The sequence below is a fragment of the Notechis scutatus genome, unplaced genomic scaffold, assembly GCF_049901735.1.
Source record: "Notechis scutatus isolate UNSWTSFEM ecotype Mainland unplaced genomic scaffold, rNotScu1.2 NSCUSCF61, whole genome shotgun sequence".
In the NCBI taxonomy this organism is placed as follows: domain Eukaryota; kingdom Metazoa; phylum Chordata; class Lepidosauria; order Squamata; family Elapidae; genus Notechis; species Notechis scutatus.
This window is the reverse complement of record NW_028263165.1, coordinates 49,102-59,516: the sequence shown is the minus strand read 5'-3', so window position 1 is coordinate 59,516 and position 10,415 is coordinate 49,102. Positions and strand designations below refer to the sequence as shown.

At 40.6% G+C, this 10,415-nt stretch overlaps 2 protein-coding genes across 2 annotated transcripts in view; both read right to left on the bottom strand.

Moving 5' to 3' along the window:
- Nucleotides 1–465, bottom strand: part of LOC113427974 (zinc-alpha-2-glycoprotein-like) — a 77,277-nt gene extending 76,812 nt beyond the window's left edge. Inside the window, exons 1-2 of the mRNA XM_087949050.1 lie at nucleotides 277–465; nucleotides 2–26 (exon numbers count right to left, since the gene is read on the bottom strand). The gene's annotated coding sequence lies outside the window, so the exon portion shown is untranslated. The remainder of the gene's footprint in view (nucleotide 1; nucleotides 27–276) is intronic.
- Nucleotides 1–10,415, bottom strand: part of LOC148128465 (major histocompatibility complex class I-related protein 1-like) — a 56,419-nt gene that overhangs the window by 21,790 nt on the left and 24,214 nt on the right. The gene's annotated exons all lie outside the window — the stretch shown is intronic.

The window sequence follows — 10,415 nt, the reverse complement described above, 5'->3', positions numbered from 1 at the left end:
TCGCGAAGGACAAGCCGCTTAGGCGCCTCTTCTGGTCCGGGTCCCGTCCGGATCTGCAAAGAAGCCCAACTCTGCTGAACTTCTCCGTCCCGTCCCCGAAGAACCAAAACAGCGCTGCTCCCTTGCGGTCTTCCCGGGCCGTGGAGGAAGGAAGGGAGACGCTGCCCGCAACCGGCAGGTTAGCGCTCAAACGCCCGTTGTGTGAACGCAGCCACTTCCTCGCTCATTTTTCTTCCGACGCCCTCCGATCGACCCCCCTTCGGGCTTTCGGGGAGCTTTAGGCAGAAGGCGGCCCGTCGATGATCTGAAGGGGATGGCCGCGTGTTTGGGCAGCGTCCGGCCCGGACACAGTTCCCTTCCGCCAAGGGGCCGCGGTGGACTCGCACAGAAGCCGCACCCGTTTCCTTCCCTGCTTCTCATTCCTGTAGCGCGAGGGCCGAGAGGACGGAGGCGCCCGGCAAAAGGAGACTTTATAACCTGCACCTGCAGAGACCTCCGCTCCGCCAAGGACAGCGCCGCCCTCCATCCTTCGCCCGCCCTCTCGGCCCCTATCCTGCCCGCCCCGAAGGCGAAGTCCGCAAGTGTTTTTCTCTGTCCTTCTGGTCGACTCAGCCTCCCATCCTTCCCAGGTGGGTCAAATGAGGACCCAGATTGTAGGGGGCAAATAGGCTGACTCTGTAAACCGCTTAGGAAAGGGCGATAAAGCGGTATATAAGTCTAAGGGCTATTGCTATCTTCAACCCTTCCGAGAATAGCAATTGGATGCCAACCAGGTTGGTTTCTGGGGGGAGGGGGGCTTATGCCAGAGGGCTTGGGAAAGCAGCACCACTTCTGGGCCTCGGCCCCCTCCCCTCCCTTCCCCCTGGGACAAGCCAGCCAGAGCCCCTTGGAGGGGTGGCCCCTGGGCACTTGGAGCCAGGCTCTCGAACTCCCAGCTGCTATTTCTGCTTAGTGCTTCAGGGGAGCCCAAGGGACAGCGCCCTGCGCTACAGGTAGTCCTCAACTTACAACAGTCAGCACCCCATGGCCGTGTGATCAAAATCCAGGTGCTTGGGCACTGGTTCCTACTTATGACTGGGTCACACAATCCCTTTTTGCAACCTTCTGACCAGCAAAGTCCATGGACGGGAGCCAGATTCACTTAACAACTTGGGTTACTGACTTATCAACTGCAGTGATTCACTTAAGAACGGTGGCAAGGAAGGTCGTAAAATGGCGCAAAACTCAATTAACACATTTTGACTTCGCAACATAAATGTTGGGCTCAGTGATGGTCATAGGTCAAGGACGACCCATGCGTGCCCCTAAAGGAAAAACAATAAAAGCCCCAAAAGAAAGAATAAAAGGAAATTTTTAAAAAAGACTCCACATCCTTCCCCTCTGGCTTCAGTCTAACCAGCGCTTAGGGCTACAGGGAGATCACGAGGGTCCTTGGGAAGATCCAAAGGGGGAGGGGAAGCTGGTGGATCTCCAGGGGAAGGTCTTGGTTTCTCCTTGCAGGGAAAAGCAACACTTTAGGACCAGAATCAGCAGGAGGAGGAGGAAGAGGAGCAGGAGGAGAAGCAGGAGCAGGATTAGGAGGGGGAGGGGGCGGAACTATAGGAGGAGCAGGTGCAGGAGGGGAAGGGGGAGGAGCAGGAGGAGAAGCAGGAAGAGAAGAGCAGGAGCGGGAGCGGGAGGGGGAGGAGCCATAGGAGGAGCAGGGGGAGGAGGGAGAGAAGCAGGAGGAGGAGCAGAGGAGGGGAGAAGAGCAGGAGGAGGAGGAGGAGGAGCAGGAGGAGGGGAGAAGAGCAGGAGGAGGAGGAGCAGGAGGAGGAGGAGCAGGAGGAGGGGAGAAGAGCAGGAGGAGCAGGAAGAGGAAGAGGAGGAGCAGGAGGGAAGCAGGAGCGGGAGGAGCAGGAGGAGCAGGAGGAGGTTATCCATTCAGTCGTAGGATGGAAAGGAGGAAGCTGAAAGTGAGGGGGACGCTTGCCCTGCCTGGGTCTCTCCCCCACATTCACCTTCCGATTCTGTCTGTCCTTCGCCAGCAGGAAACTTCTCTTGTCCTTTGCTTAGCCTCGTTTAAGGACATTCTGCATTCAATCTGTATTCAAGTCCCATTTGTACTTTTGAACAAGGAGGGAAAAATAAAAGGGAATGTACAAAGTCGCCCCAGCATCTCCTTTAGTGAAATTCCCTTCCTTTATTTATTTATTTATTTATTTATTTTAATTTGTTATCAACTTATGAACGAGCGACAGGTTCACAATACAAGGAAGGTTTGAATAATTCGTGGCTCCTGTGAGACAGATGATTTTTTTTTTGTTTGGTGTTTACTTTGGCCTCAATGCTGACTGACTTTCTGAGCAAGTAGTAAACAAGTTTACAGAGAAAGTTCCACCTGTTCCTTCTGGGTCTTATCTGAGGAAGAAGTCAAAGTAAAAAAAAGAATGTTTATGGTTCCTTTTGATCCTTCCTTCTCTCCACCCCACAGCGGGGCAAAAGGCTGAGCCTCTAATCAGCTGTTTCCTGATCATCAAACTACAGGAGACTCTGACCTGGGAGCCTGAAGTCTCCATTCTCTCTACTCAGCTGTAAGACTCCAAGCATCGGAGTTTGGGGGGTCAGCTCCACAAGCAGCTGTGGGAACCCGGAGGTCCCCCCACCAGATGTGTCCAGCTGTTTCCAGGGCCAGCCAAGAGTTGCTTGAGGACTTCTTCCAGGGTTAATCTCATGACTGGGATCCTCTGAAGTGAAGCAGGCAATTGGACTTCTCTTAGAGAGTTGCTTTTCACCGTAGTATCGAGGGAGGGGCTGGAGCTGCAGACCCCACTCAATTCTACCCTTCACCCTCTTCCCCTTCCAGGCTCCTCCAGGGACTCCCTGTGCTATTCCTGCTGGAGGGTGTCAGAGCCCACCCAGGGGCTGCCCCGGATCCTCTCCGTGGTCACCTGCATAACCAGCCCAGGGGTGGGATTCAAATAATTTAACAACCGTTTCTCTGCCCTGATGATTTCTTCCAACAACCAGTTCAGCAAACTGCTCAGAAAGTTAACAACGGGTTCTTCCAAACTGGTGCAAACTGGCTGAATCCCACCACTGCATTAATCTGATGCTGGTACAGATTTATGGTGATTGGAGTCCCCACTCAGCATTTTTCTAAGACAAGGGAAGGTTGACCTAATCCTTTACCTGGTTTTATTTTAAATTAGTTACTTAATACTTTGCAGCATTTATGCTTCTAAAGCCTGGTGTCAGATCCGTGTATCTGTCATTTCTTCAGTGGAAGAAGAAAAGGGTGCGGGGGAGAGACTGATGAAGAAAGCCTTTCTTGATGTAACCTGAATATATCTTGTTAGATCGGGTACGAAAGAGGCGCGAGACCAGTGTACTTCAAGCTCTTTATTTTATGTTAAGATCTGTACAAGATCTTGGAGCCGCGGCAGTCCTTCATATAGGAATTGCTCGCGGCTCGCCGGCCAATGACAAGTCTTTGAATCTCCCGCAATCGGCTTGGCCAATCGCGGTTGATTCTTAGCGGACCAATCATGGTCGTTTAGTGGACCAATCACGGTCGTTTAGTGGACCAATCAGGATGCTGTTCGTGCGGACCAATAGGAATTCAGTTTTAGGAGTATGTTAATACAGAACATATTTAATCTTATATCGAATTTGTATAACCTACACATGATACAATGGAGGGAGGAAACCCAGGTGGCCTGAACCTATCACCTCTGAGAGGCACAGCCAGGAGGTGAGAAGACCATAAAAATTCCACAGTGAGATGTGTCCTGGGAACCTCTGGAATAGTTCATTCTGAAAAGGGGGTGGTGGGAAATTAGGTGTGCCCTGGGAAACTGTGAAAGAGATCATTTCTACAAAAGGGGTGGGGGGGGGAATTAACATACTGGCTTTTGTTTCACTAAATATACATCGAGATAAGGGGAGGGGTTCTAAACTCCCTTATCTCTCCCTGTATGCCTGAGAGACCTCAGACGCTGCTTTGAACTCCTACATGAATTGTCTCAATAAAGGATTCCTTTTGATATGTTTGGTTTTCAGAAGTTCATTCTTTTTTTTTTAATTTTATTGGTTTTTAAAAACAAACATAAACAAACAAAAAATAAAAACATCAAGCTATCTTCCATAGGTGTACATACAGTGCGCCGGTTGGTTTACAAATTGTTTTGTGCTTCCATTTCGTAGTCTTCAATTACAATTACATTACATATAATCTCATATTGTCAATCAAAAATTAAATACCTTAGTATCATTATTAATCAATCATTTGACTATACTTTTATTCATTCATGTTTTACAAGATAACCATAATTTACTTAATTTATTGTATAACAGTTCATATTATCATCCCAAATCTATCCTAAAATCATTTTGTAATAAGAAGTACATCTTTATATATTTATTATTTTCTAAAAATCTACGTATTTCATTACTGTACTTTGTTGTCTAACCATAGATAGAAAAGATCCCAAATTTTATAAAATTGTTTATCCTCTTGTTCTCTAATTTCAAATGTCAATCTACTCATTTCAGCACATTCCAATATTTTCTTAATGATTTCCTCCTGTGATGGTATTTTCTCATTTTTCCAGTTTTTAGCAAATACAATCCTAGCCGCTGTTAATACATTTACAGTCAGGTATTTCAAGTCTTTACTATATATTTCAGGTAAAATTCCCAATAAAAATATCTCTGGTTTCAAGTCTATATGTTTTTTCGTCATTTTTTCCAAGCACATGTGGATTTTAGCCCAGTATTTTTACCATCCGCACAAGTCCACCACATATGGTAAAATGAGCCAGGTGTCTGATGACATTTCCAACATTTTTCGGATTTATTCTTGAACATTCTTGCTATTCTTGTCGGGGGGAAATGCCACCTGTATAACATCTTATACAAATTTTCTTTATATGCTGTTGACATTGTTAGGGATAACATTGTTTACCCTAACTGGTTTGGGTAAAAATAATAAATATGGTATCATGGTTTGTTAGTTAAAGTGTGTGTAACTTTAACAGCAAGAATGTAATTAAGGGTGTGGTTGTAAAAGCACTATATATGAAGCGAGGCAAATGCAGCTCTCTCTCTCTCTGGCTTACTGATCCCTAATCACTGGATGGATTGATGACTGCATTCTTGTAGGAGTGTTGATATTTTTCTCAACGGAGAGAAGATAAGATTGGACAGATTTATTGTAAGTGTACTGACATTGGCTATTCAACACGGACTTTGCAAGCAGAGTATCCCCAACAAGACTTGACTGAAATTGATATATGACTAATGGACCGTTTATTTGACTATGCTATAATTCTTAAAATGGAATAAACTATACTTTTGATAGCACAAGCGTATCTGTATTTTTACTGCGTGTTAACTAGAAAACTTATCTATGCTATAATTCTTAAAATGGAATAAACTATACTTTTGATAGCACAAGCGTATCTGTATTTTTACTGCGTGTTAACTAGAAAACTTATCTCACACATTTACCTGTCTTCCTATCTGACTTCGCTGCACATTCTGTTTAGTTTGTTTTCCTTAACACCCGTTGGGGAATACAGGCTTAACACTGGTTATGGGCCCAGAGAGACTGCAAAGTCAGTTTAACTAGGATAAAAACAGGTTTATGTAAAAAGTGAGATTTTGTGTTGTTACACGTTACAGTAAACAGACAGCTGTGTTTTATCAATTATAGTTTTATATCCATATAGTGAAATATGGCACAAGACAGTCTACAAAGTTTGTCCCTTATATCCAAGCTGGATGGAACAAACTATGTTTCATGGTCTATGAAATATAGTCTACTTCTACGAAGAGAAGGTCTGTGGAACATAATTGAAAATCCACCAAACGTAGAAGAATGGGATTCTGAAGATGAGGAAGATAGTCAAAAGATAGAAGAATTTAAACAGAAAAATGAACAAGCACTTTTGTTAGTGTTTGGGGATTAACCCCTAGCAGAGTATTGCAGCAGTAGTCAAACCAGGCAGCCAAACGAGAGTGGAAGGGCCCCAGAGTATACACACACTGAACACAAACACTGTTTGTAGTTTAAATAGTTTTTAATCCATTTAGAGTTTAAAGCATTGTCATTCAGTCCATTATGTCATTCACTATATTTCCATCCAGTAAGACTCACTAGTATAGTCCAAGTTAAGAGTCCTTGCAATATCTTTATCAGCCGATAAAGATATCTTCTCCTCCTCCGATGCCTCTCTCCAGAGGAACAAACGCTGGATATTCAGCAAGAAGTTCAAACAGTAGAACAGTAGAATTACGCAGTAAATCAGCAAACAGTAGCAAACAAGAACAGTTCAGTCACAGGCACTCACAATTAGTCGCAGTAAGCTTTCCAGCTTCTAATGCTTCCTTATATTGTAACTTCTAACCGCACCCTTAATCGGCTAATTGCCTGCAGCATTGTGCTTAAAGTGATAAGCACTTAAACCATGATATCTAAGTTTTATATATTTATTCACTCAAACCATATTTGGTATCAATGTTATACCTAACAACTTTGCATCATAGGACTCACATTAACTGATCAGCAACTTGTTCATATACGAGGAGAGCAAACAGCTGTTGGGTGTTGGCAAAAACTGAGGAGGATTTATGTTCGAGATAACGTTGGTGCTCACATAAATCTAACACAGAAGCTTTTCCGGAGGTATCTCCAAAAGAATGGTGATATGCTGAGTCATTTGAATACTATGAAAAGCATTTTTCAAGAACTTCATGAGAAGGAGTTAATTTTCTCTGAACTACACCAGGTCTACATAATTCTATCTTCATTAGACGAAAGTTTTGATGACTACATAACTTCCCTTGAAATATTGCCTAAAGAAAGCCTAACTTTAACTGATATCACTGGCAGATTGATTGAAGAGGCCAGAAGAAGGCTTGAAAGAGATCAGTTAAGGAGGGAGCAACCTCAAAAGGAAAATAATGAATCTCCTACTGCATTCGCAATTAAAAAGTGTTTTAATTGTGGGGGGAGAGGACATTTAGCAAGATTTTGTAAGAAACCAAAGCGCAAGAATGCAAGCCAGAATGCTGTAAGCCATCAAAGAAGAAATAAGAATTATGAGTTAGCAATGTATAGTAATGGAGTTGTAAAAAATAATTTATGGGTGGTTGACAGTGGTGCGTCCCACTGTATTACAAATGATAACAAAAAATTTGTAAAAATGTCCATGAGTTCACAGCATATCTCATTGGCAAACGGATGGAAACTGAAGGCAAAAGGTGAAGGTATAGCTCATTGTTCTAGTATAAATGAGAACATAAAAATGTTATATGTACCTCAACTTAAATTTAATTTGCTTTCTGTTAGAATGTTGGTTAGATTAGGATACATAGTTACCTTTAAGGGAGATACTTGTTTAATTGAAAAAGAAGGTAAGAAAATTACTGCATCTTTAAGAGGTGACTTATATGTGTTAAATGATAATGGTTTAGAAGTGGCTAACACAGTTTATGATAATAGAAAACCTCATAATGAATGTATTCACTTGTTACACCGAAGGCTAGGTCATTTAAATTTTAAAATGATTAAGAGAACTGTTCAACTATCTAAAGGAATAAGTTTGAAACCTTGTAATAAGTATTTGCAATGTTCTGCTTGTAATCAAAACAAAAGCAAAGTTATACCGGCAAATAGAGTTGATGGATTTACTACCAAAGAGCCTTTAGAGGTAGTATTTGCCGATATAATAGGTCCTAAAAAGCCAAGTGTAGGTGGTGCTAGATACATTTTAAGCATAATGGACCACTATTCTAGGTATGGTTTCTGTTTTTTAATGAAGAGAAAAACTGAAACGTATACAAATTTCTTTAATTGGTTAAAATTTGCAGAGAGGAAAACTAAAAAGAAATTAGTAACTCTTATAACAGATAATGCTACAGAATTTACAAATAATAAATTCCAGAATAGACTTAGAATGGCAGGTATTCAACATAAAAAGTCTGCACCATATAGGCCTCAACATAATGCATTTATAGAGAGAAGAGGCCAAACACTGCAATCAATGGGAAGGACAATGTTATCTGATTCTGGATTACCTGACAATTTGTGGGGAGAAGCTATAATGTGTGGGAATCACATATTAAACAATGTTGTTAATTCAACAACAGGTGAATTACCATTCACTCTGTGGCATGGTAGGAAACCTGATTTGAGTTAGATTCACACATTTGGTGCACCAGCATGGGTGCATATCCCTACACAACTCAGGCACAAAGGACAACATAGAGCTAAAAGATTAATTTTTGTTGGATATCAAGCAAACCATAGATCTTATAGATTCTGGGAACCAGGTACATCTAGAGTATACTGCAGTGCTAGTGCACAATTCCTAGAACATATAGGATGGAATAGATTAGAGCAAGATTCAGATAATGATGTTATTATAGAACCCTATAAGAGGCAGAAAGAAAAGACTAGTTATAAGAAAAGTTCAATTAAAGAAGAAGAGCAAATAGAATCAGATCAAGAGGAAATAATTGATCAAGAAGAGATAGATAGTCAAGAACAGGAAATAAAGGAAAGTCCACCTGTAAGTCCAGTTATACCTAGACGCACAACGCGTATAACCAAACCACCTGATAGGTATCAGGCAAGTATAGTTTGCCAAGTAAATAACGTTCCTACTAGCATAGATGAACTTAAGATGTATCCTGCTAAGGAACAGGAGAATTGGAAAAAGGCAATGGAAAAAGAGTTAAATTCATTAAAGGAAATGAAGGTTTATTAAGAAACCAAATTACCTCCAGGAGAAAAATCCATTGGGTGCAAATGGATATTTAAAGTAAAAACTGGAAATAATGGGAAAGTAACTTATAAAGCTAGATTAGTAGCACGAGGATTTAACCAAAATACATTTGATTATGATGAGGTATTTGCACCAAATCTTAAGGCTACAACTTTAAGAGCAGCGTTAGTATGGGCAGCTAAGAATAATTATATAGTTAACCATTTAGATGTAGAAACTGCATATCTTCATGCACCTTTGCAGCATACAATATATTTGAAAAAACCAGTTGGTATAAATGATAATAAAGTAAATAGCAATGATTGTTGGAAACTCAAGAAGAGTTTATATGGATTGAAACAATCTGGCTATGAATGGAACCAATATATTGTGAAAGAATTAAACAATATAGGGTTTAAATCTGGTTTAGCAGATCCATGTATGTTTAAAAGAGAAAATAATGGAACGGTGTCATTATTGTTATTATTTACAGATGATATTGCTTTGATTACTAAGACCAATAATGAAGCTACTGAGATTATTTCATTATTAGCCAAAAGGATAAAATTAAAGCATTTAGGTGAAATTAAAAAGTATCTAGGATTGACAATTAACAAAACCACAAAAGGATTTAAGATATCTCAAGAGGATAAAATTTGCCAATTAATTAAATTGTATAAAATGGAACTTTGTAAGCCTGCAAAGACTCCAATGAGTCAGGAAATTTGCAAAATTGATGCTCAAAGTCCCAAATTTGATAAGACCATATATCAATCTTTGATTGGTAGCTTATTATATATAAGCAATTGGTCTAGGCCAGATATAGCTTATAGTGTTAATCAGCTGGTACGATATAATAATGATCCACATCAATGTCATTGGCAAGCACTAAAGAGAATTTTAAGATATCTTAAAGGAACAATGCACCATGCATTGTATCTAGAGCCAAAAGGTGATTTGAATCTTAGTGCCTATGCAGATGCAAGTTTTGCAACTGACATAAACACTAGAAAATCAACATCTGGGATGGCTATATTACTTGGTAAGACACTAATAGGGTGGAGGTCAATCAGACAACAGCATATTAGCTTGTCCACGATGGAAGCAGAATTTTCATGTCTGTCATTACTATGCACTGACTTAATTCTGTACAGTTATTATTAGACATGGGTATAACTGTTAAAGATTCTATTATTGTGTACGAGGACAACCAGGCAGCTATACAATTAGCTACTAATATTGCTGTAAAGACTAGATCAAAGCATACTGATTTAAGATACTTAAATGTTAGAGAATCTGTGAAAAATGGTCTAATTAGACTTGAGTACTGCATGACGGAAGAAAATATTGCAGACCAGTTTACAAAAGCTCAAGGTATTGTAAAATTTAAAGAGAGTTGTAACAATTATGATTTAAAGGTGTAAATGGTTATATTATTGTAATATTATTATTATTACCCAAAAGGGGAGAATGTTAGGGATAACATTGTTTACCCTAACTGGTTTGGGTAAAAATAATAAATATGGTATCATGGTTTGTTAGTTAAAGTGTGTGTAACGTTAACAGCAAGAATGTAATTAAGGGTGTGGTTGTAAAAGCACTATATATGAAGCGAGGCAAATGCAGCTCTCTCTCTCTCTCTGGCTTACTGATCCCTAATTACTG